Source organism: Odontesthes bonariensis, chromosome 8, assembly GCF_027942865.1.
Source record: "Odontesthes bonariensis isolate fOdoBon6 chromosome 8, fOdoBon6.hap1, whole genome shotgun sequence".
Lineage (NCBI taxonomy): Eukaryota > Metazoa > Chordata > Actinopteri > Atheriniformes > Atherinopsidae > Odontesthes > Odontesthes bonariensis.
The window spans coordinates 29841645-29864438 of record NC_134513.1 but is presented as its reverse complement, the minus strand read 5'-3'; the positions used below and the strand labels follow the sequence as shown (position 1 = coordinate 29864438).

General features: G+C 44.9%; 2 non-coding genes across 2 annotated transcripts; both read left to right on the top strand.

The window, feature by feature from the left end:
- Positions 1-3515: 3515 nt before the first annotated feature.
- On the top strand, positions 3516-3588 carry trnar-ucg (transfer RNA arginine (anticodon UCG)). Its single transcript has one exon. It is a non-coding gene; the product is annotated as a tRNA-Arg (tRNA).
- A 503-nt stretch (positions 3589-4091) lies between these two features.
- On the top strand, positions 4092-4165 carry trnai-aau (transfer RNA isoleucine (anticodon AAU)). Its single transcript has one exon. It is a non-coding gene; the product is annotated as a tRNA-Ile (tRNA).
- The last annotated feature ends 18629 nt before the right edge of the window (positions 4166-22794 follow it).

Sequence of the window (22794 nt, the reverse complement as noted above, 5' to 3'; positions counted from 1 at the left end):
ATTATCAACACAAGCCTGATAGCTTCTCTGCAGCTAAAGCTGCGTCGACGTCACTTCAGGGAGCTTCAAAGTAAGATGAGGGTTGATCTACTACTGTAGACAACAAAGTATATGCTATATTCTACATGTTTTTTTTATGAATTTTTATGTTGTAGAGTTGTGAAATTATTTTATCAATGGAGAAATTGAGCAGCCTTGCTTTGTTGTCTACAGTAGTAGATCAACCCTCATCTTACTTTGAAGCTCCCAGCTCCCTGAAGTGACGTCGACGCAGCTTCACTGTGAAAAGCTTATGTCATAGCCCAACTCGGGCTCTGAGAACCTCAGGAAGGGGTCTCCTGCTGGTGCCCAGAGTCAGAACTAAACAAGGTGAGGCTGCGTTTCAGTTTTATGCTCCTAAAATCTGTAACAGTCTTCCAGAAGATGTGAGACAGGCCTCAACTCTGACAATGTTTAAATCCAGGCTGAAAACAGTTCTATTTAGCTGTGCATATGACACCTGAAAGTATTTTATCTGCACTCTTCACTTTTTTTTTAAATCAACTAATGATTATTTTAATGGATTTTTAATTATTATTATTTTTTATTTTATTTTTTAATGATTTTATTGCCTTCTTGTGATTTTATGTAGCTGTGAAGCACTTTGAATTGCCCTGTGTATGAATTGTGCTCTATAAATAAACTTGCCTTGCCTTAATAGAAATTAAAACATCATTTGTCTTCCTATTATCATTTTTGACCATATAGGATCATTTTCATATTTTACAGTGATTATAGTATTTAATTTCTTTAACAGATCATTTCCAGCATTGTTCCAAATGAGGGGCAGAGGAAAGAGGCCTTTGCCACGTATTACAATTCCAGTTGGCAAACAACTGGAATTGAATTTCTGTCTGTTACCAGAAACAACAGACAGAACTCCAAAAGATGATTCCAGGCTCCTCAGGGCAGGACTTGGAAAACGCACCATAAGCATTAATGACAATGCTGACCACACAGGTATTACATTTGTATATTTTTTAGCTAAAACATACATGAGTAAAATTCCATGGTGTTCTGCTCACTTTTTGGCACCAGACAAGGTATTGCAATGTTATCATAATGTTTGGAAAGATACATGTTTAGTTAACTATACTATGTAAACTTCAGGAATGCATCATAACAAAAATATATTCTTTTCATTAATTATAAATACCTTTTGCCACTTTGTGTGGCATAAGAATCTGATTTGGCCCATGCATGAGCTAAATTGTGTATGTCCAAAATTGGGAGAAAAGCAGGGAGAGTAAGCACAAAAAAAACTTATGATTTTCATGTCTATCTGAATGTAGATTGCCAGAGCCCTGACTGAAACATACCCCAAAATGAGGGAACTGACGGGAGGTTGGCTGCTATATAAAGCAGGAGCTATGGAATATTTCTGTATTAATGGTTTATTAATGTATTGTAATGTAATGTGTGCTCACTGATACACCCAGCAGTTTGGAAATACAGGGCACAGAGAGGTCGATTTCAATCAAATGCTGGAGGTGGTCTTTGGAAATAACCAACTTTGGACACCCCCATTCTCCAGCAGTCCTGTCCACTACAACTGCTTTTCTTCTCCCATCTAATTCAGTGCTGATGAGGGTGTGCAGCTGGAAAAGACCTTCAAATACCTAAAAGAAGGAAGAACATTTTCATTTGTCAGTGGACCTTATTCATCAAAGTGGTGTAACATTAAATACAATAGTTTTATATCTTTGGCATCTAACTTCTATCTGTGGACTGATTGGAACGTGTGAACAAGATACATAAATGTCTGAATTGGCTGTAAATATTAGACCAACCTGGGGGCTTTCCATGACTATTGCAGGTTTTATCAAAACCTAGGAACCCTGCAGAATAACCAAGCCACATCGCACAAACACCATTTAACTTAGCTCCTGTGTGAAGTCTACGTGAGCAGAGAGTGACATAATCAGAGTCATTTCACTCATGCAGATGAACTCGAGATAGTCCAGGTCCAAGGGCAGTCGCTGCAATGCCTGCTCCAACCTGGACTGCAGTCGGTCCAGAATATGCCTGCCCACCATCACGTCCTGCCATAGAGAAATTGAAGAGGTTATCATTTATACATCCCCCATAAGCAAGTGTATAATACATTCTGTGCAATTTATGAACTCCAAAAATATACAGATGTAGCCTATCTATCATAAAATCTAAACATTAGCAACACCAAATAGACTCCTGTGGGAGTATCCATCACAAAAGGTACGCTGCCTGTCAGGTAGGGATATAACGGTCAAATCTTGTAAATATAACTCTGCAGAGTGATAAAAAGTCATTTTGAGACCAAAAAGAAATATCCAGTATCCAAATGTCTTTATAAGCCTTAATGTAAGCCAGATATAAATCACCATCTATCCAACAACGATAAACACATAAACACAGATAAAAAAAATAACATAATTTGATGATTATAGTCAACACACGATCGTCATTATCGTCTCACATATATGAGCCACATACCAGTGTTTCTTCATTCCGGTCCTCGGGACCCACTGCCCTGCATGTTTTATGTTCCCTGCTCCAACACACCTGATTCAAATGAATGGCTCCTTATCAGGCCACTGCTGAGCTTGATGGCGAGCTGATCATTTGAATCAGGTGTGGTGAGTGGAGGAGGGAAACATCGAAACACTGAGCTACGCTTTTCAAATTGAACAGACTGTGCGCGCTCCCGCGTGCCGGAAATCAATTTCTGGTAGCAATCAACTTTTGGCACGGCACCTGTCATTTCACATCGTTAGGCCTACATGACCGCTTATATGACGACGTTGAGAAACTTTTGCTACATCGTGAAATTGCCGATATCTTTAATTAACTTACCTGAGCAGAAGCGTTTGACTCCATCCTGTTTTTCCTCCATCAGTACCAACGTGTGCCCACTGAGTGTCGTTGGCCGGCAGAAATTGCTGCTCCTTGATTGGATGGTTGGTTGGCGCGTGGGTGGGCACCGGGTTGATTGGCAAGTCAGTAAGTAACGTGCTGATTGGCTATTCACTCAGGCGTCAAAACAGGGTCAAAATTCGAACTCGTAACTTGAGTTTTGTAAACTTGTAACTTCAGGGTCGTACTTGACGGTGAGAAATTTGTGTGTCCGTCGGATTTAGTTTAACACGTGCTTATCACCCTGATCCAAGAGGGTGAGCCTAATCACCACAGAGTGGAAGATGATTTCAGCCCTTATGCATTCACAATCTCATTCATTTAGTCACCACTCATAAGGAATGACCAGAGGTGAGCGTTGGAAGGAAGATCGACTGGTAGAACGAGCTCCTCCAGTCGTGGTCAAAATGGTCTGATCCCTAAACTCTTCCACTTGAGGCAGCAACTGGTTCTAAGCAAGGAGAGGGCCCTCGACCCTTTTCCAACTGAGGATCAGAGCCTCAGACTTGGAGGTACAATTTTATTCCTGGCTGTTTCAGACTTGGCAGCAGACCACCCCTGTACCGGCCAGATGACTCAGGTGAGACCATGTGGCCTAATGGACAAGGCGTCTGACTTCGGATCAGAAGATTGAGGGTTTGAGTCCCTTCGTGGTTGTCTTGTTTAGTTGTATGCTGTCATTACTGTACAGATATCAAGAGCACTGTACTAAGTACTAACCAAATAAACACATGGTGAAAGCTGGTAAGTACTTTGCTAGTTGTACTCCATGTCAGAAATCCTCTGAATGGCATGCCATTAAAGTCGGAGGATTTTACCAGTCTGTTACTGGTAAAAAAATCCAAAGTTAAGCTGATGATTGCGCAGTGATCTTGGCTTCCCCATATTGCCAATACTCAAGCGATACAAAAGAAGAGAGACTTGAATGAGTAAGTTTTATTACGTCGAGTCATTGTAGCATATAACAAATGATAAAATAATTGCATTGAAAGCATTTTTTGAAGAACTAAAAGTCTTTCAACTCACCTGCTGATAATATCCAAATCCGCAAAACCAAAGGCAAGCTGTATAGAATGTTTGTGTGACTTAAATAGGTAACAGAGAAAACACTGAGAGCACTTATTCTTGAAAAAATTTGCTTATAGGGCTACTCAAAAATTGGCCGATTAGCTCAGCTGGTCAGAGCATGGTGCTAATAAAGCCAAGGTCATGGGTTCAATCCCCATACTGGCCAAAGCTTTACCAACAACAGCACATGTGTAGGCGCCCTTCCATAACACATGACTTTTAAAGATATATCAATATATTTGATGCTGCTTGTCCTGGACCGGATCACAGGGGAAGCGGTGTGTGAGCAGACATCCCTCGCCCCTCTTCTCACAGGACATAATCTACACCTCTTATCGGGTGGACACAGAGAGATACCAATGCAAGACCAGCAATATGGGATCAAATAAGGGTCAGAAAGATTTTGTACTTGTACAATGATGTTCACGTGTAACAAAGTTTTGAAGTTGTAAAAACATTTTGAGCATGTGTAACAAAGTTTTGAAGTTGTAAAAACATTTTGTGCATGTGTAACAAAGTTTTGAAGTTTTAAAAATAGTTTGTGTATGTGTAAGAAAGTTTTGAAGTTGTAAAAATAGTTTGTGTATGTGTAAGAAAGTTTTGAAGTTTTAAAAATAGTTTGTGTATGTGTAAGAAAGTTTTGAAGTTGTAAAAATAGTTTGTGTATGTGTAACAAAGTTTTGAAGTTGTAAAAATAGTTTGTGTATGTGTAACAAAGTTTTGAAGTTGTAAAAACATTTTTTGCATGTGTAAAACTAAATCCGACGGACACACAAATTTCCCACCTTCAAGTACGACCCTGAAGTTACAAGTTTACAAAAACTCAAGTTACGAGTACGAATTTTGACCCTGTTTTGACGCCTGAGTAAATAGCCAATCAGCACGTTGCTTACTGACTTGCCAATCAACCCGGTGCCCACCCACGCGCCAACCAACCATCAAATACAGGAGCAGCAATTTCTGCCGGCCGGGATCTGAGCGCCAACGACACTCAGTGGGCACACGTTGGTACTGATTAGTGATGCTCCGATCGATCGGCTGCCGATCATGATCGGCCGATAATGCCCAAAAATAGCCTGATCGGCGATCGGAAAAATATGCTGATCAAAATGCCGATCACGTGACGTAAATTACTAGCAACCACTTTCTAATGTGGTACGGGACGTGTGTACAGAACCGAACAGGCAAAACCTCTACAGTGCATCTCGACAACATGACCTCTCCTGTCTGGAATTTCTTCAAAGTGTGTCAGAAAGATGTGAAACTTACTGCGGTCACGCCATCTGCGTTTCGGAGAGGCACGGTCGCACTAGCTACACTTGAAAATCGAGTGCCCGTTTCCATCGGGTCGTACGGTAAAGCGTGTGAGCGATTTATGGTGCATTTAAGTGCACCCCGTAAACTCAGAAATCTATATCGAAGTTGATTTTCATTTGTTGGAATACATACACCTGTCATAACTTGGTTGTTTTTTTACTACATTCTTTTTAATGATTAAAACAAAATGATAGAACAAAATTATTGAAGCATATTCAGAATCAAACTAATTTCTGCATAGTCAGATTTGAAAACTTCCTTTAGAACCAAATCAAAATGTTCTCTGCCGACTCCACCAGATTCTTCTTCTACATGTCCCCAGCTACCTCTGGCGGTTTAATTTCTATAAATGGTGCACTCTCTGCTAGATGAAAGGCATGGAAATGTCCGATTCCTTCCGTGATCGGCAGTGATCGGCAATCGGGCAGATCATGATTTTGGTGATCGGTCCAAAAAATGCTGATCGGAGCATCACTAGTACTGATGGAGGAAAAACAGGATGGAGTCAAACGCTTCTGCTCAGGTAAGTTAATTAAAGATATCGGCAATTTCACGATGTTGCAAAAGTTTCTCAATGTCGTCATATAAGCGGTCATATAGGCCTAACGTGAAATGACAGGTGCCGTGTCAAAAGTTGATTGCTGCCAGAAATTGATTTCTGGTACGCGGGAGCGCGCACAGTCTGTTCAATTTGAAAAGCGTAGCTCAGTGTTTCGATGTTTCCCTCCTCCACTCACCACACCTGATTCAAATGATCAGCTCGCCATCAAGCTCAGCAGTGGCCTGATAAGAAGCCATTCATTTGAATCAGGTGTGTTGGAGAAGGGAACATAAAACATGCAGGGCAGTGGGTCCCGAGGACCGGAAGGAAGAAACACTGGTATGTGGCTCATATATGTGAGACGATAATGACGATCGTGTGTTGACTATAATCATCAAATGATGTTGTTTTTTTAATCTGTGTTTATGTGTTTATCGTTGTTGGATAGATGGTGATTTATATCTGGCTTACATTAAGGCTTATAAAGACATTTGGATACTGGATATTTCTTTATGGTCTCAAAATGATTTTTTATCACTCTGCAGAGTAATATTTACAAGATTTGACCGTTATATCCCTACCTGACAGGCAGCGTACCTTTTGTGATGGATACTCCCACAGGAGTCTATTTGGTGTTGCTAATGTTTAGATTTTATGATAGCTAGGCTAGCCCCCCCATGAGCTGTCACCTTACCGTGGTGGGGGGGTTTGCGTGCCCCACTGAGTCTGGGAGCTATGTTGTCCGAGGCTTTAAGCCCCTGGTAGGGTCACCCATGGCAAACAGATCCTAGATGAGGGACCAGACAAAGAACAGCTCACAAGAACCCCCTATGATGTTTAAGAAAAATGGACACCGTGTACCCTTGCCCGGACGTGGGTTACCGGGGCCTCCCCCTGGAGCCAGGCCCAGGGGTGGGGTTCGCTGGCGAGCGCCTGGTGGCCGGGTCTGTGCCCGTGGGGCTCGGTCGGGCACAGCCCGAAGAAACTACACGGGTCCCCCTTCTGACGGGCTCACCACCTGTGGGAGGGGCCAAGGGGGTCGGGTGCTTTGTGAGCTGGGCGGCAGCCGAAGGCGGAGACCTTGGCGGTCTGATCCTCGGCTACTGAAGCTGGCTCTTGGGACGTGGAACGTCACCTCTCTGCTGGGGAAGGAGCCTGAGCGGTTCCGGCTAGATATAGTCGGACTCACCTCGACGCATGGCTTGGGCTCCGGAACCAGCCTCCTCGAGAGGGGTTGGACTCTCTTCCACTCTGGAGTTGCCCGCGGTGAGAGGCGTAGAGCAGGTGTGGGCATACTTATTGCCCCCCGGCTGTGCGCCTGTACATTGGGGTTTACCCCGGTAGACGAGAGGGTAGCCTCCCTCCGCCTTAGGGTAGGGGGATGGGTCCTGACTGTTGTTTTTGCTTATGCACCGAACAGCAGTTCAGAGTACCCACACTTTTTGGAGTCCCTGGAGGAGGCACTGGAGAGTGCTCCTCCGGGAGACTCCCTCGTCTTGCTGGGGGACTTCAATGCTCACGTGGGCAATGACAGTGAGACCTGGAGGGGCGTGATTGGGAGGAACGGCCCCCCCGATCTGAATCAGAGTGGTGTTTTGTTGTTGGACTTCTGTGCTCGTCACGGACTGTCCATAACGAACACCATGTTCAGGCATAAGGGTGTCCATATGTGCACTTGGCACCAGGACACCCTAGGCCGCAGCTCGATGATCGACTTTGTGGTCGTATCGTCGGACTTGCGGCCGTATGTGAAGAGAGGGGCGGAGCTGTCAACTGATCACCACCTGGTGGTGAGTTGGCTCCGCTGGTGGGGGAGGAAGCCGGTCAGACCTGGCAGGCCCAAACGTATTGTGAGGGTCTGTTGGGAACAGCTGGCGGAATCCCCTGTAAGGAGGAGTTTCAACTCCCACCTCCGGCAGAGTTTCAGCCATGTCCCGGGGGAGGTGGGGGACATTGAGCCCGAATGGGCCATGTTCCGTGCCTCCATTGTTGAGGCGGCCGACCGGAGCTGTGGCCGTAAGGTGGTCGGTGCCTGTCGTGGCGGCAACCCCCGAAACCGCTGGTGGATACCAGTGGTGAGGGAAGCCGTCAAGCTGAAGAAGGAGTCCTATCGGGCCTTTTTGGCCAGTGGGACTCTGGAAGCAGCTGATTGGTACCGACAGGCCAAGCGGAACGCGGCCTCGGCGGTTGCTGAGGCAAAAACTCGGGCTTGGGAGGAGTTCGGGGAGGCCATGGAGAACGACTTCCGGACGGCCTCGAAGAGATTCTAGTCCACCATCCGGCAGCTCAGGGGGGGAAGCGGTGCACCGTCAACACGTGTATGGTGAGAGCGGGGCTCTGCTGACCTCAACTAGGGACGTCGTGAGTCGGTGGGGGGAATACTCCTCAATCCTACCGACACGCCTTCCGATGTGGAAGCAGATTTGGGGAGCTCGGGACGTGGGGCCTCCCATTTCTGGGGCTGAGGTTGCCGAGGTGGTTAAAAAACTCCTCGGTGGCAAGGCCCCAGGGGTGGATGAGGTCCGTCCTGAGTTCCTCAAGGCTCTGGATGTTGTAGGGCTGTCTTGGTTGACACGCCTCTGCAGCATCGTGTTGACATCGGGGGCAATGCCTCTGGACTGGCAGATCGGGGTGGTGGTCCCCCTCTTTAAAAAGGGGGACCGGAGGGTGTGTTCCAACTATAGGGGGATCACACTCCTCAGCCTCCCTGGTAAGGTCTTTTCGGGGGTACTGGAGAGGAGGATCCGCCGGATAGTCAAATCTCGGATTCAGGAGGTGCAGTGTGGTTTTCGTCCTGGTCGTGGAACAGTGGACCAGCTCTATACCCTCGGCAGGATCCTGGAGGGTGCATGGGAGTTCGCCCAACCGGTCTAAATGTGTTTTGTGGACTTGGAGAAGGCGTTCGACCGTGTCCCTCAGGGACTCTTGTGGGGGGTGCTCCGGGAGTATGGAGTGCCGGACTCCTTGATATGGGCTGTTCGGTCTCTGTATGACCGGTGTCAGAGTTTGGTCCGCATTGCCGGCAGTAAGTCGGACATGTTTCCTGTGAGGGTTGGACTCCGTCAGGGCTGCCCTTTGTCACCGATTCTGTTCATAATTTTTATGGACAGAATTTCTAGGCGCAGCCAAGGCGTTGAGGGGGTCCGTTTTGGCGACCTCAGAATCGGGTCTCTGGTTTTTGCGGACAATGCGGTTCTGTTGGCGTTGTCGGGCCGTGACCTTCAGCTCTCACTGGAGCGGTTCACAGCCGAGTGTGAAGCGGCTGGGATGAGAATCAGCACCTCCAAATCTGGTCCTCAGCCGGAAAAGGGTGGAATGCTCTCTCCGGGTCGGGAATGAGATCCTTCCCCAAGTGGAGGAGTTCAAGTATCTCGGGGTCTTGTTCACGAGTGAGGGACGAATGGAGCAGGAGATTGACAGACGGATCGGTGCGGCGTCTGCAGTGATGTGGGCTCTGCACCGGCCTGTCGTGGTGAAGAAGGAGCTGAGCCAGAAGGCGAAGCTCTCGATTTACCGGTCAATCTATGTTCCTACCCTCACCTATGGTCACGAGCTGTGGGTAGTGACCGAAAGAACGAGATCGCGAATACAAGCGGCCGAAATGAGTTTCCTCCGCAGGGTGTCTGGGCTCTCCCTTAGAGATAGGGTGAGAAGCTCGGTCATCCGGGAGGGGCTCGGAGTAGAACCGCTGCTCCTCCGCATCGAGAGGAGTCAGATGAGGTGGCTCAGGCATCTGGTGAGACTGCCTCCTGGACGCCTCCCTAGTGAGGTGTTCCGGGCCCGTCCCACTGGGAAGAGGCCCCAGGGAAGACCCAGGACACGTTGGAGAGACTATGTTTCTCGGCTGGCCTGGGAACGCCTCGGGGTCCCCCCAGAAGAGCTGGAGGAAGTGGCCGGGGACAGGGACGTCTGGGCTTCTCTGCTCAAGCTGCTGCCCCCGCGACCCGATCCCCGGAAAAGCGGAAGATAATGGATGGATGGATGGATGATAGCTAGGCTACATCTGTATATTTTTGGAATTCATAAATTGCACAGAATGTATTATACACTTGCTTATGGGGGAGGTATAAATGATAACCTCTTCAATTCCTCTATGGCAGGACGTGATGGTGGGCAGGCATATTCCAGGCAGGCATATTCTGGACCGACTGCAGTCCAGGTTGGAGCAGGCATTGCAGCGACTGCCCTTGGACCTGGACTATCTCGAGTTCATATGCAGGGTTTAAATTGGGGCGGAGCGCTCCAGAGCGCAGCTCCGCCTCCTCACTTCGGACGGACCGGCAAACGGAGCTCCGCTCCGCCTGCTCCAGTGTTCATATTGTAATGACTCCACGGAGGCTCTGAGACCGGCGATTGCCGAACTGCTCTTTATTAAGTTTTACACTAGCAGTACAATCACAGAACACGGGTGACTCTCAGTCCTGCTCCGCAACCCAACCCCAGGAGAGCACCAAACCTGCACACAGACTTGCCCACGCCCACTCCTCTCCCCAATCACCAGCCCACACCTGAGTGACATGACCTGCGGTCCAGTGATTGACAGGGAGAGGAGGAAACATTTTTTTAATGTGATTAAATTCATTTTTCAAGTCTTCTAAAAAATATTACAATTGTCAGGAAGGTTTGTCAATAATTACGCTGAAAATAAAAGCAAGTTTAGGTGAATTACAGCACTGTGCATGTTGCCGGCGTCAGGCCTAGGGGTACCTGGGCCGGTGACAACTTGCTGCACCACAATCTGTGATACAGAATTGAAGAGACACACACGTTCGTCTGCTGTTAACTTCACGACGGAAGGATTTATTCTTCCTCCGTGTGTAAACCAAAACAGGAATTCTTTGTGCATTACATTGCCTCTTAAGAGAATCAATTCAAACAATAACTCTTAATGCAGGTTACTAGGACCTATTCAACACATTCCCATTAGTTGATAATAATCAGAAAACACATTCAATTAACACACACTTACATATAACCCGCTTTTGTTCTGGTTATATCCCTTTAACAAAAATCAAACATTCCCATTTGTTCATAAAGAACAGATATTCACTTTAGCTTCAACTCTTAACAACACAATTCAAACTACATCTGCTCCTTGAACAATGCTATTTTCTATTTTACATAACACACGTTGTTCAATCATTTTACTGCAAAAAACACTTACAAGGAAATGCTTTCTGGCCTGAAAAATACATATATATATACTGAATTAATTGTATTTAGTTAGTCCACAGTGTTTTTGGAGTTAGCTTATCTCACACATTACTCCATACTCCAGCAGTCCACTATCATTAGCAAGTTAGCATGCTGCCTTTTCTCTCTATTTTCCGACGATCGTCTAACAAAACATTTCTCTGACCGACGTGCGCCAACAACCACATTAGGTGCACGTTCCACTCTTAAATTGTAGCGTGTGCACTACATACAAGACATCTACTAACCTGTGATACAGAATTGAAGAGACACACACGTTCGTCTGCTGTTAACTTCACGACGGAAGGATTTATTCTTCCTCCGTGTGTGTAATGGTACAATTCTATACCCGTCAAGTGCAATGCGCCCTCTGGCGGCTCAATTGAGAATTGGATCTACCATCCAATCTTGTATCAAAATGAAACTTATCTTTAGCCACTGCTTATGACACAATAAAAAATGATATGGGTGTCTGTTTCCCACAGTTTAACCCTTTACACTCTCCCCTGTTTTTTTGAATGTCTCAAGACATTTGCTATTTGTTAAGAGGTGTACTTGAGTATGTGACTGGTCAATATGCTTGGGTGAAGCAGTTGTAACAGAAAGGGTGTGGATGTGAGAAGGATGGAAGAAGAACAGCACTATGATAACTTGACATAGGGTTGCTTGTCAGTACTGAGTGTGCCCCTGCATTCCATTGCTGGTATGATGGCTGTCCTAGCGTGCCATAAGTGAACATCTCTCTTGGCCTGGCTGTCCGTTGGGATCTTCTGACCCCCTCCGCCTGCACTTCGTATCCTTCCTCTCCCACTACACTGTTCTCCAGTAATCTGTCCTGCTGCTCTTCCTCCGTTACCACATATTCAAGAGCTTCATCCTGTGCCTGTGGTATAATGTCCTCCTTGTCCTCAGTGTCTGTTACTTGTCTGAGAGTGGGGTGAAACTCATTGGCTTCGGCACTTAGTTTTCGCTCAGTCTGAGGATAGTGTGTGGTCTGGTTTTGCTTTGTCCGTAGAGGTCTCACTAACCTGTAGCATGGGATCTGCTGGTAAGTGTACTCCTCATCTGCACAGTCTGTGTCTTCTTCATGAGTGTTGATGACTGTCTGTTTCTGTTTCCCTGATTGTACCTTCGCTCTCTGATCTTGTGCAGGAAATGTTCCTTCCAGGGGCAGTTCATTCACTGGCAAGAGGAGATTCCTGTGGAGCACCCGCAATGTTTTAGGTCCCCTCTCGGGTTGCACTTTGTAAACTGGTCCCTGATCAACTCTTTCCACCACACGGTGCACTACCTGCTCCCAGTAAGCCCTCAACTTGCCAGGCCCGCCTCTCTCGGACAAGTTTCTCACCAGCACTCTGTCGCCTGGCTGGAGCACCCCACCCCTGACTGCTCTGTCATACAGTTTCTTGCCTTTTGCTGAAGATTTTTCACTATTGTTTGCTGCAATTTCATATGCAGAACGCATCCTCTTTGCCCACTTCTGTGCAAATGTTTGTCGATCGGGTGGGTCTCTCTCTCTTTTGGGTGGGAACAGTAAGTCAACAGGTAAGCGTGGAGATCGCCCATATAGGAGGAAGAATGGGGAAAAACCGGTGGCATCATGCCTTGTGCAGTTGTAGGCGTGCACGATATGTGGAAGGTGATCTTTCCACTGACTCTTTTTTTCCTCTTCCAGGGTACGCATCATCTGAAGGAGTGTGCGATTCAGCCTCTCCACTGGGTTACCCTGCGGGTGGTATGGTGTAGTTCGTGAGTGACCAATACCAGCCAGTTGCTGTAATCTGTTGAACAGACTGTTCTCAAATTCCTTCCCCTGATCGTGGTGAAGCTTCTCAGGATATCCAAAACGTGGAATGAAGTCTTGGAATATCTTTTCAGCTGCTGTTTTTCCTGATTTATTCCTTGTTGGGTACGCTTGAGCGAAGCGTGTGAAGTGGTCAACCAATACCAGAATGTATTCGTAGCCCTGACTTTGCTCCAGATGGAGGTAATCGATGCACACCAACTCGAACGGGCTGCTTGTGGAGATGTGTCCCATGGGCGCTTTCTGTGGGAGATTTGGACGTTTCTGTTTAATGCAGGTACATTTTGTGTTAACATAGTCCTCTATATCATGCTGCATGTTGGGCCAATAAAACCTCTCACGTGTGAGATGGGTCACTTTCTCTGCACCAACATGCCCCATGTCATTGTGCAGGGTCTTTAACACCATGGGTTTCAACTTCTCCGGGAGGACAAGCTGCTTGTGTGTTTCAGTCTGTCGGTAGAGAATGCCCTCATCCACCTCTAACTTATTCCACTCGTACAGCAATCTCCTTGTCTCTTTCCTCATGTTTCTTTTGTCTGTTTCGTTGGGAGTCCAGTTTTGAAGTTTTAAGGAAACAACTTCTTTGATAGCTGGGTCCTCTTGCTGTGCTACACAGATGTTTTCTGGTGTAACACTGGAGATACTCTGAGATGGTACAACATCTATAGTCACATCTTCAAGCTGTAAGGCTGCAACCCAAGGCACATCATTGTCTTGTACTGCTTTGCTGCCTTGCCAGACTGCAGACACAATCTCAGGCGACATGGTCTCGGTGTGTTCCTTCATGCCGTCCTGAAATACCACAGGGTACCTTGACAGAGTATCAGCATCTGCGTTCATCTTCCCTGGTCTGTACTTAATGTCAAAGTGAAAGTCGGCCAGCTCTCCCACCCATCTGTGTCCGACAGCATTTAGTCTGGCAGTGCTGAGGACATAAGTCAAGGGGTTGTTATCTGTATATACTGTAAATGTTGGGGCATAATACAAGTGGTCTCGAAACTTGTCACAGATAGCCCACTTGAGAGCTAAGAACTCAAGTTTACCGGAGTGAAGGTGGTAATTTCTCTCGGCAGGAGTTAGAGTTCTTGACCCATACCCGATGACTCGCAACTTGTTATCCTGGTGCTGATATAACACTGCTCCTAAACCTTCGTTGGACGCATCTGTGTGCAGTATGAATGGGAGGTCAAAGTTCGGGTAAGCTAGGATGGGTGGATTAGTCAGCATGTCTACAAACTTGGCTACAACATCCCTGTGTTCAGCTCTCCATGTGATGGGTGTTTTTGATGGAAGCTGCCCCTTTTCTCCCTTCTTAGCCCTACTTTCACTTTTGCTGGTCTGCTTCTGTGTGTTCCGTTCATCAGTTTCTATGGGTTTCTGCAACAGTTCAAACAGAGGTTTAGCCAGCCGAGAGAAGTCTTGGATGAAGGAGCGGTAGTACCCGAGAAACCCCAGCAGTGACTTAAGATCTCCAACTGTGCGAGGCTCTCTCTCTTTAAGTGCCATCACTGCTGCCAAATCCTGTGGGTCAATCTTGACTCCTTCTCCAGAGACCAGGCGGCCAAGGTAGCGAACCTCTCTTTTAAACAACTCACACTTGGCTGGTCTCAGTTTGATGCCATGTTCTCTCATGCGGCCGAGGACTTGCCTGAGATGGTGTATATGATCCTCAAAAGACACTGAGTAACATAGTACATCATCGAGGTATGGAGCACAGCACTCGTCTCGAACACCTTCCAGCACACCCTCAATACACCTCTGGAAAGCAGCAGGTGCATTTGTCAAGCCGAATGGAATTCGTATCCATTCATACAACCCCCACGGTGTACTGAAAGCTGTGAGGTGTCTGGATTCCTCACTCACAAACCCTTGATGGTAAGCGCTACCTTGATCCAGTATGGAAAACCAGGTATTACCTCCCAAGCTGTCAAGCAGGTCTTGGATTCGTGGCAATGGATGACGATCTGGAACAGTCTTTCGGTTCAGCCCCCTGAAATCCACACACAGTCTGAGACTCTGATCTTTTTTTCGAACACAAACCACTGGAGAGGAATATGAGGACACAGATTTACAAATCCAACCTCTGTCTAGGAGATTCTGTACATACTCTTTCACCTCCTTATACAAGGGTTTGGGTATCGAGTTATAGCACTTTTGGACAGGGTTGTCATCTGTAACCTTGATCTTTAGTTGTAAGCTAGGTATACAGCCTATGTCTCCTTCTTCTCTTGCAAACACATCAGATTCCTCAAAAAGCATCTGGCGCACAATCTCCTGCTGTTGCTGATCAAGATGTTCTAAATTGACAGAAGGGTGCCATTTTTCTTGTGCGTCAGACTGTCCTGAGTTGCTTGTGCCCTTGCTGGTGTTGCTGGTTGATCCAACCTGTGCGGTGCACAGGTACGTTTCACTGTCTGACTTTGCTGGCTGCTGGGAAGGTGAACAGAGTTTTACTGGTCTGCTATCAGTGATTTCTTCAATGCAGCCTAAAACTGTTCTTGGTGGCAGGAAGATGTCATGCTTGGTGTAGTTGCTGACTGGAATCTTTACAGTTTTTGAGGCACCCGGGGGTAAATCAACTAGTGCAGGAAAAAGCTCTAGCCCTTCTGGTAAGACACTTTCAAGTGTAGGTTCAAACAGCATTGTTCCTCTCTGTTGCCACGATCTGACACGACACTTCACGTCACATATTTGGCCACATGGAACTGTGAAACCTCTCTTTCCTACCCTCGTGATGTCATTTACCAGTTTTTCTTGAACTGGAACCTCGCTGATGACAGAGACAATGGTTTTGGCTGTGCCTTGATGCAGCTTTAATGTCTCTGCCAGCAAGTCACTTAAGCTGGCACTTCCTGGCTTCTCAAGACTCTCAAGGATGATTTCCTCTATCACATTGAATCCCAGCAGTGAACCACTAACGCAGCTCTGACTCACTAGCATTGGTACATCAATGGCTACTTGACCATGTCTCCCACTCTTGATTTCCACTTGGATTTCAACCCACCCCTCAAAAGGTACATCTGTCCCATTGGCTGCAGTGATTCTGAGTGGATCATCTGGCAACAGATCTTCGAGCGGCCGGATTTTGACATCTGGTAAATGTTTTTTTAACCAGGATTTTTCCAGTATAGTGACCTGAGCTCCACTAACTAGCAACATGTCAGTTTGCACAGCGTTGAGATAGCAAGAAACCATACACTTTTTGCCTATCAGTTTTGCTAAACGATTTCCCTTTCTTACTCTGTGTTTCAATGTTGTATGGTTCTTTGTTGTATTCAAAGAGTCAACGCTAGTTACCCTGACAGGGGACTCTGGTTCCTGTGCGGTCACTGGTGGTCCCTCCCCAGTGGCCCCATCACGTTTCCCGTAGGCTTTGTCTTTGACAGGCAGCCGACAGCTCGGTGCCCTTCCTGGCCACACTTGAAACAATGGTTGCAGCTTGCTGCCCCTTGTGCTATACATGGCTTGCATTTTCCCCTTGTGAGAGGTTTGAATGGCTGCACAGTATTTACTGAGTTGGCATGTGGTGACTCTGCAGTGTTGGTCAGAGCCTTCCCAATAGTTTTCGCTAAGGCTGAAACATGTGCTGTCAGTTCAGATATAGCTGTGCGGTTCGCCTGGACTTCAGCTTGAGTTTGAAGGACGCTGGCATGGACTTCAGTAGGAGGTTGGGCTACATATCGTTTCTCCCCTTCCTGTGTGGTATTGACGGTGAATGTTTTGGTTTTGTGTGGCTGACCTAGGCGTGCCTGTCTCTCAACCTCTTCACTAACTGACTGTGTCATTACCTCTAAGATAAAATCATCAGTTACACTTGGGTTGGCGATAAGAGGTTTAAGATCTCGCCTAAGATATGCAGATTTTTCACTTATTCCCTGATACAGAGTGTGAAGAAATACTCCATGTACAAGTTTACTATCATACTTGAACTCTGAGCTACTTTGTTGCGAAGCAAACAGTACTCTCTGCTTTAGTCCCATTAACCTGTACATGAACTGTTGTGGACTTTCTTTGTCTTGCTGTTTTGTATTGCTAAGCTCCTGAAATAACTCTGCACTACTCTTGTCTCGTAAGTGTGATCGGAGAAAACGCTTGAGCTCAGCTACTGTTAACCCATCTTTGGTCGTCAGCATGTCTCTAAAAGTACCAGGCTTGATTATCTTGAAGACAGTACGAATTACCTCTGCCTCTGTGAAATTCTCAGATAGCCCTTCATCAATCTGTCTACACAATGAGCGATAGCTAACCTCAGAACCTGAGTCAGAAATCTGTCCACTGTGTATCTTGTATTCTCTACGAGGTAGTAATGCTGTGACATCTGTCAGTTTTACAAGACCAGTTACCTGATTAGCAACCACTGGTGTTGGTGCCGTTACTGGTACTACCACTTCTGATTCAGTCTCTGACACTGAATCACCATCTCCCTTATCAGGTGCTTGGCCATGTCCCTCATCTGTCGACGTTAATAGCAGTTCATTAATGAGGTCATTGAAGACGAGCAGGCGAGACATCCCATGGTCCTCTAGACTCCTCAGTTGTTTACTTCTCAAAAAGTCAACAATAAAGTCAAAGAGTTCCACCTCGGTCGATTCCTCACCTGGCAAATCTTCTTCCACCTCATCTTGGCACGATACTGCAAGCTTGTAGAGTAGATTTCTGTTGGCAGAACTGGTCAACTGATGAAGGTGTTGCTGGATATCCCATCGCAGTTCTCGTAAAGCTGTCATCTCTGGATCTGAAGTAAGACACTTTGTTCGGCTGTGATACAGAATATCAGGATCACACTGATCTGGGATGATGAGCGCTGGTCCACCAGGAGGCGCTTATCCCGGACGAGCCCCCAAATGTTGCCGGCGTCAGGCCTAGGGGTACCTGGGCCGGTGACAACTTGCTGCACCACAATCTGTGATACAGAATTGAAGAGACACACACGTTCGTCTGCTGTTAACTTCACGACGGAAGGATTTATTCTTCCTCCGTGTGTAAACCAAAACAGGAATTCTTTGTGCATTACATTGCCTCTTAAGAGAATCAATTCAAACAATAACTCTTAATGCAGGTTACTAGGACCTATTCAACACATTCCCATTAGTTGATAATAATCAGAAAACACATTCAATTAACACACACTTACATATAACCCGCTTTTGTTCTGGTTATATCCCTTTAACAAAAATCAAACATTCCCATTTGTTCATAAAGAACAGATATTCACTTTAGCTTCAACTCTTAACAACACAATTCAAACTACATCTGCTCCTTGAACAATGCTATTTTCTATTTTACATAACACACGTTGTTCAATCATTTTACTGCAAAAAACACTTACAAGGAAATGCTTTCTGGCCTGAAAAATACATATATATATACTGAATTAATTGTATTTAGTTAGTCCACAGTGTTTTTGGAGTTAGCTTATCTCACACATTACTCCATACTCCAGCAGTCCACTATCATTAGCAAGTTAGCATGCTGCCTTTTCTCTCTATTTTCCGACGATCGTCTAACAAAACATTTCTCTGACCGACGTGCGCCAACAACCACATTAGGTGCACGTTCCACTCTTAAATTGTGGCGTGTGCACTACATACAAGACATCTACTAACCTGTGATACAGAATTGAAGAGACACACACGTTCGTCTGCTGTTAACTTCACGACGGAAGGATTTATTCTTCCTCCGTGTGTGTAATGGTACAATTCTATACCCGTCAAGTGCAATGCGCCCTCTGGCGGCTCAATTGAGAATTGCATCTACCATCCAATCTTGTATCAAAATGAAACTTATCTTTAGCCACTGCTTATGACACAATAAAAAATGATATGGGTGTCTGTTTCCCACAGTTTAACCCTTTACATGCACATGTGCAGAGCCATTGCATCACAGTTAGCATTACTGTATTCAATCCAGCCAGGCAGGCAGTGCAACATGCGCGTCCGAGATTTTCTCATCAAGTCGTGTCATTCTGAGTGAAACGAGTTTGCAGTTGGTAGCTGTCTGTGCTGTATCTTCGTGCTAGTTAAATATCACATCAGAATGTTTAAAAAAAAAGGGTTGGCTAACTGGCAACGTAGCTTTGCGTATGGAAACTAGCAAACGTCTCTCTTGCTAGTGAGACAACCACCAGCCTGGATAGCGTGCTCGACTCCCAATCCTATGAGTTTGGCCAAAGTTATAAGGTCGCTAAACTTCGTTATTCGTTACAAATTAGTAATTCTAATGGAAAGGATGAGTGGTAGCCTACTTCAGCACACATGGTAAAGGGGTAAATGGCAGTGTTGGTAGGGTAGGCTTTTGAAAGACTTTTTTATTTTTTTTGCTTCGTTTGTTAATAACATCAGATGGATTCAGTGCCACAATGTCTTTAGGTAGCTCAATTCTTTTTCATTCTGTACTGTAGCTCATGTTGATTTTAACTACATTCAAGAAAGTTAACTTTCTGTTCAGACGCTGTAACTCTGACAATGAAGCGGACACTGAGGGACTTTTTCAGTGGGTATGTTTAGGTCATTTTGGCAAAAAAAAACAACAAAAAAAACGGCCATATTTAATACATTGGATTATAAATTCCTAAAACCTGTTTAGAATTGGTAACCATCATATTGTATGCATTTAACAGTAGCACTGTCAGGAGCAGCAAAGGAGTAAGTGCAGGCCCAGCTGCTAAAAATGTCTATTTCTAAAAATTCAAAATGGTAGACATGGAGAAGATTAATTTTTTCATGTATGAAAAGTGCAATTTTCCCAGTCATAATAAATACTTAGAATCTGATGGTGGTGGTGGTAAGTATTTGTGAAAAAGGTAAAAATTGTGAAAGGGCAGCATGAATTCTGGAAAGAAACTGCTAAAAATATTACACGGTGCACCTTTAAAGTTGTGTTATTGTTGTGATATGAGCATATGAGATAAATAACTAATAAAGAACACATGATGTGAATTAACGGTGTGTTAGTAGCAGTGTATTCACATAGTAGAAATGTTTCGCGACATTGACCACTGCGAGTGAAGGGCTCCCCCACTTTACAAAAGCCAATTTAAACACTGTTCATATGCATGAGTGAAATGACTCTGACTATGTCACTCTCTGCTCACGTAGACTTCACACAGGAGGTAAGTTAAATGGTGTTTGTGCGATGTGGCTTGGTTATTCTGCAGGGTTCCTAGGTTTTGATAAAACCTGCAATAGTTATGGAAAGCCCCCAGATTGGTCTAATATTTACAGCCAATTCAGACATTTATGTATCTTGTTCACATGTTCCAATCAGTCCACAGACAGAAGTTAGATGCCAAAGATAAAAAACTATTGTATTCTTGGATTTAATGTTACACCACTTTGATAAATAAGGTCCACTGACTGCAGTGACAAATAAAAATGTTCTTCCTTCTTTCTTTTAGGTATTTGAAGGTCTTCTCCAGCTGCACACCCTCATCAGCACTGAATTAGATGGGAGAAGAAAAGCAGTTGTAGTGGACAGGACTGCTGGAGAAAGGGGGTGTCCAAAGTTGGTTATTTCCAAAGACCACCTCCAGCATTTGATTGAAATCGACCTCTCTGTCCCCTGTATTTCCAAACTGCTGGGTGTATCAGTGTAAAAAGAATTCACCGGGTTGATAGTCTAGGAATACTACAGAGAATGACAAGCCTCGGATGTGTTGTGAGAAGGACCTACAATGTCGCAGGTCCTCTGTCACTCGTACATATAGATACCAACCACAAGTTGAATAGGTAAGTTGACAGCAAAGGACATCACATGGACATTATATATTTACATATCGATTTCAAAAATGGTCTATGGCATACATTCTCCAGATTTCTGGATTCTACTGGTGTAATGGACCACGATGTACAGTAGCTGCATTAAACAATTGATACATTTTTATTTTACAGATATGGTGTGTTAATGTTTGGTGGAATAGATGGCTTTTCAAGAAAGGTCAGTGTCCCCATGGAGATTAAAGTGTGTGATATAATATTCAATGTAATTTCCTTAAAGCTATACTTACCTTTCTGGCATTTTTACACTTTTCTTTTGTAATCTTAAAATGCTCCTAATAAGCTTATGGCACACTAAAATGTAAAAGCAATTTTACAATCCACCATATGTTGAAACTCGTCAATATTCAATTCTCATATATTTCTGATAGAAGTCCGACCAATCATTTTATTCGGACCGAATAAAATGATTTGCCGAGCTTCCTGCCTGTCATCCGTCCCCACGTCCCTCCCCGTTTCACTCGCTCTGCTCATGGTGCGTTCAAGTTGTACTCGGGAGTCGGGTACACGCAAACTACAAAGCAGGCCGTGCTAACATACAGCCTGGTAGATCACAAGTTGTTTATATTCGGACAAGGCGAGCGCGAGAATAGCTTTGGTGGACGCGGTAACTGGAACACTGATAACTCGGCTGTGACGTCATTCCCAGCTTCCCAATATTTCATTCATTTATTGTTTTTATATTATCGTAGTTAATGTTTAATAATGTATATCTGTGGTGTTTATGTTTTCCAAATCCTCACAAAGATCATGTACCTGCATGCTGCCAATAACAATAAGGCATCAACAGCCCAAGATTTCTTCCTTCAGGCTGTAGAGACACATGGTTTTCCATCCAGGTAACATGCTATGTCTTGTTTTGAGGTTGCTCTTTATGTTTACATTAGATTTTTTGAAAATTTTAAAAGAAATGTAAAGTTGCCTTTACAAAATTGTTGACCCACTGACATAATTACAATATTATATGTTTGTTTTTACAGTGATCTGCTATTCAAGGATGTTTCAGTCTTATAATATAAGCATCTTTATGTATTAATAAAATCCTTTACAACTAGTGTCCCCTCCAGGATTCTCTCACTCTCGCTCTCTTCTCTCCCTTTATTGGCAAATTGTTCTGTATTATTATGGTCTCTCTATGGTTTGCATGTCCAGGGTCAGAGGAGACCAAGGTGTCTCAAACGTGGACATTGCCAGACTTATGTACGAAGTTCGGGGCTGTGACAGGGGAAGCTTCATCTCTGGGAAAAGTGTGCATAACCAAAGGTAATATGAATATGTATGTATGTAGTGTGTGTGCTTATAGGTTCTGTCTATTTCTATGATTATATTTGTACATGTAACAACATCTATATAACATCTGTCCGTCCTGGGTGAGGGATCCCTCCTCTGTCTCTCACCCCGAGGTTTCTCTTGTTTTTCCTTGTCAGTAGCCTTCTTGCAGTTTTTCCTCAGTCGATGTGAGGGTCTAAGGGCAGAGGATGTTGTCATGATATTGTGTGAAGCCCTTTAAGACAAACTATTCATAAAAACAGGCTGTACAAATAAAATTGCCTTGCCTTATATGAATTACAATAATTGTAGAATTAAAGTCTTTATGTTGAAATGGCACAATAATTACAGAATTGCAGTTTCAATTTGGTATCAAAATACTGTGATTTAAAAGTCCCTGCTGAAACAATACCTAAATGTTATTTTTATCATTTAATAAACTGCATCCTAAAGGTGTTATGGTATAGACTGCACATTTTTAATCTTTGATTTTCTGCCAGGATCGAGCACTTGTGGTGCGATGTGTGGAACGGCGTGTCAAGCGTTTATTATGATCTGCTCCACACTCTTGAGGAGGATGGCCTGCTTGACCCAGCCAATTGCACGCAGCTTTTCTGTGCCCAGTACGTCTTTTTGCCCCGCATTCAGCAGGATCTGGAGACCTTCACAGATGGGTGGAATAACCACTCAATCCGAACAGAGGGGAACCTCAGTCCTAACCAGCTGTGGGAAATTGGGACGATTCAGGACCCTGTCAGCCCTCCTGACAATGTTGAGATAAAGGGAAAACTTATATTTTATTTACCAATGTTGTGGACAACAGCTATAACAATTTTTGTACTGTTTTAGGTGCCCCATCTTCCAGACGTGGCAATGACAGACATGGGTCAAAC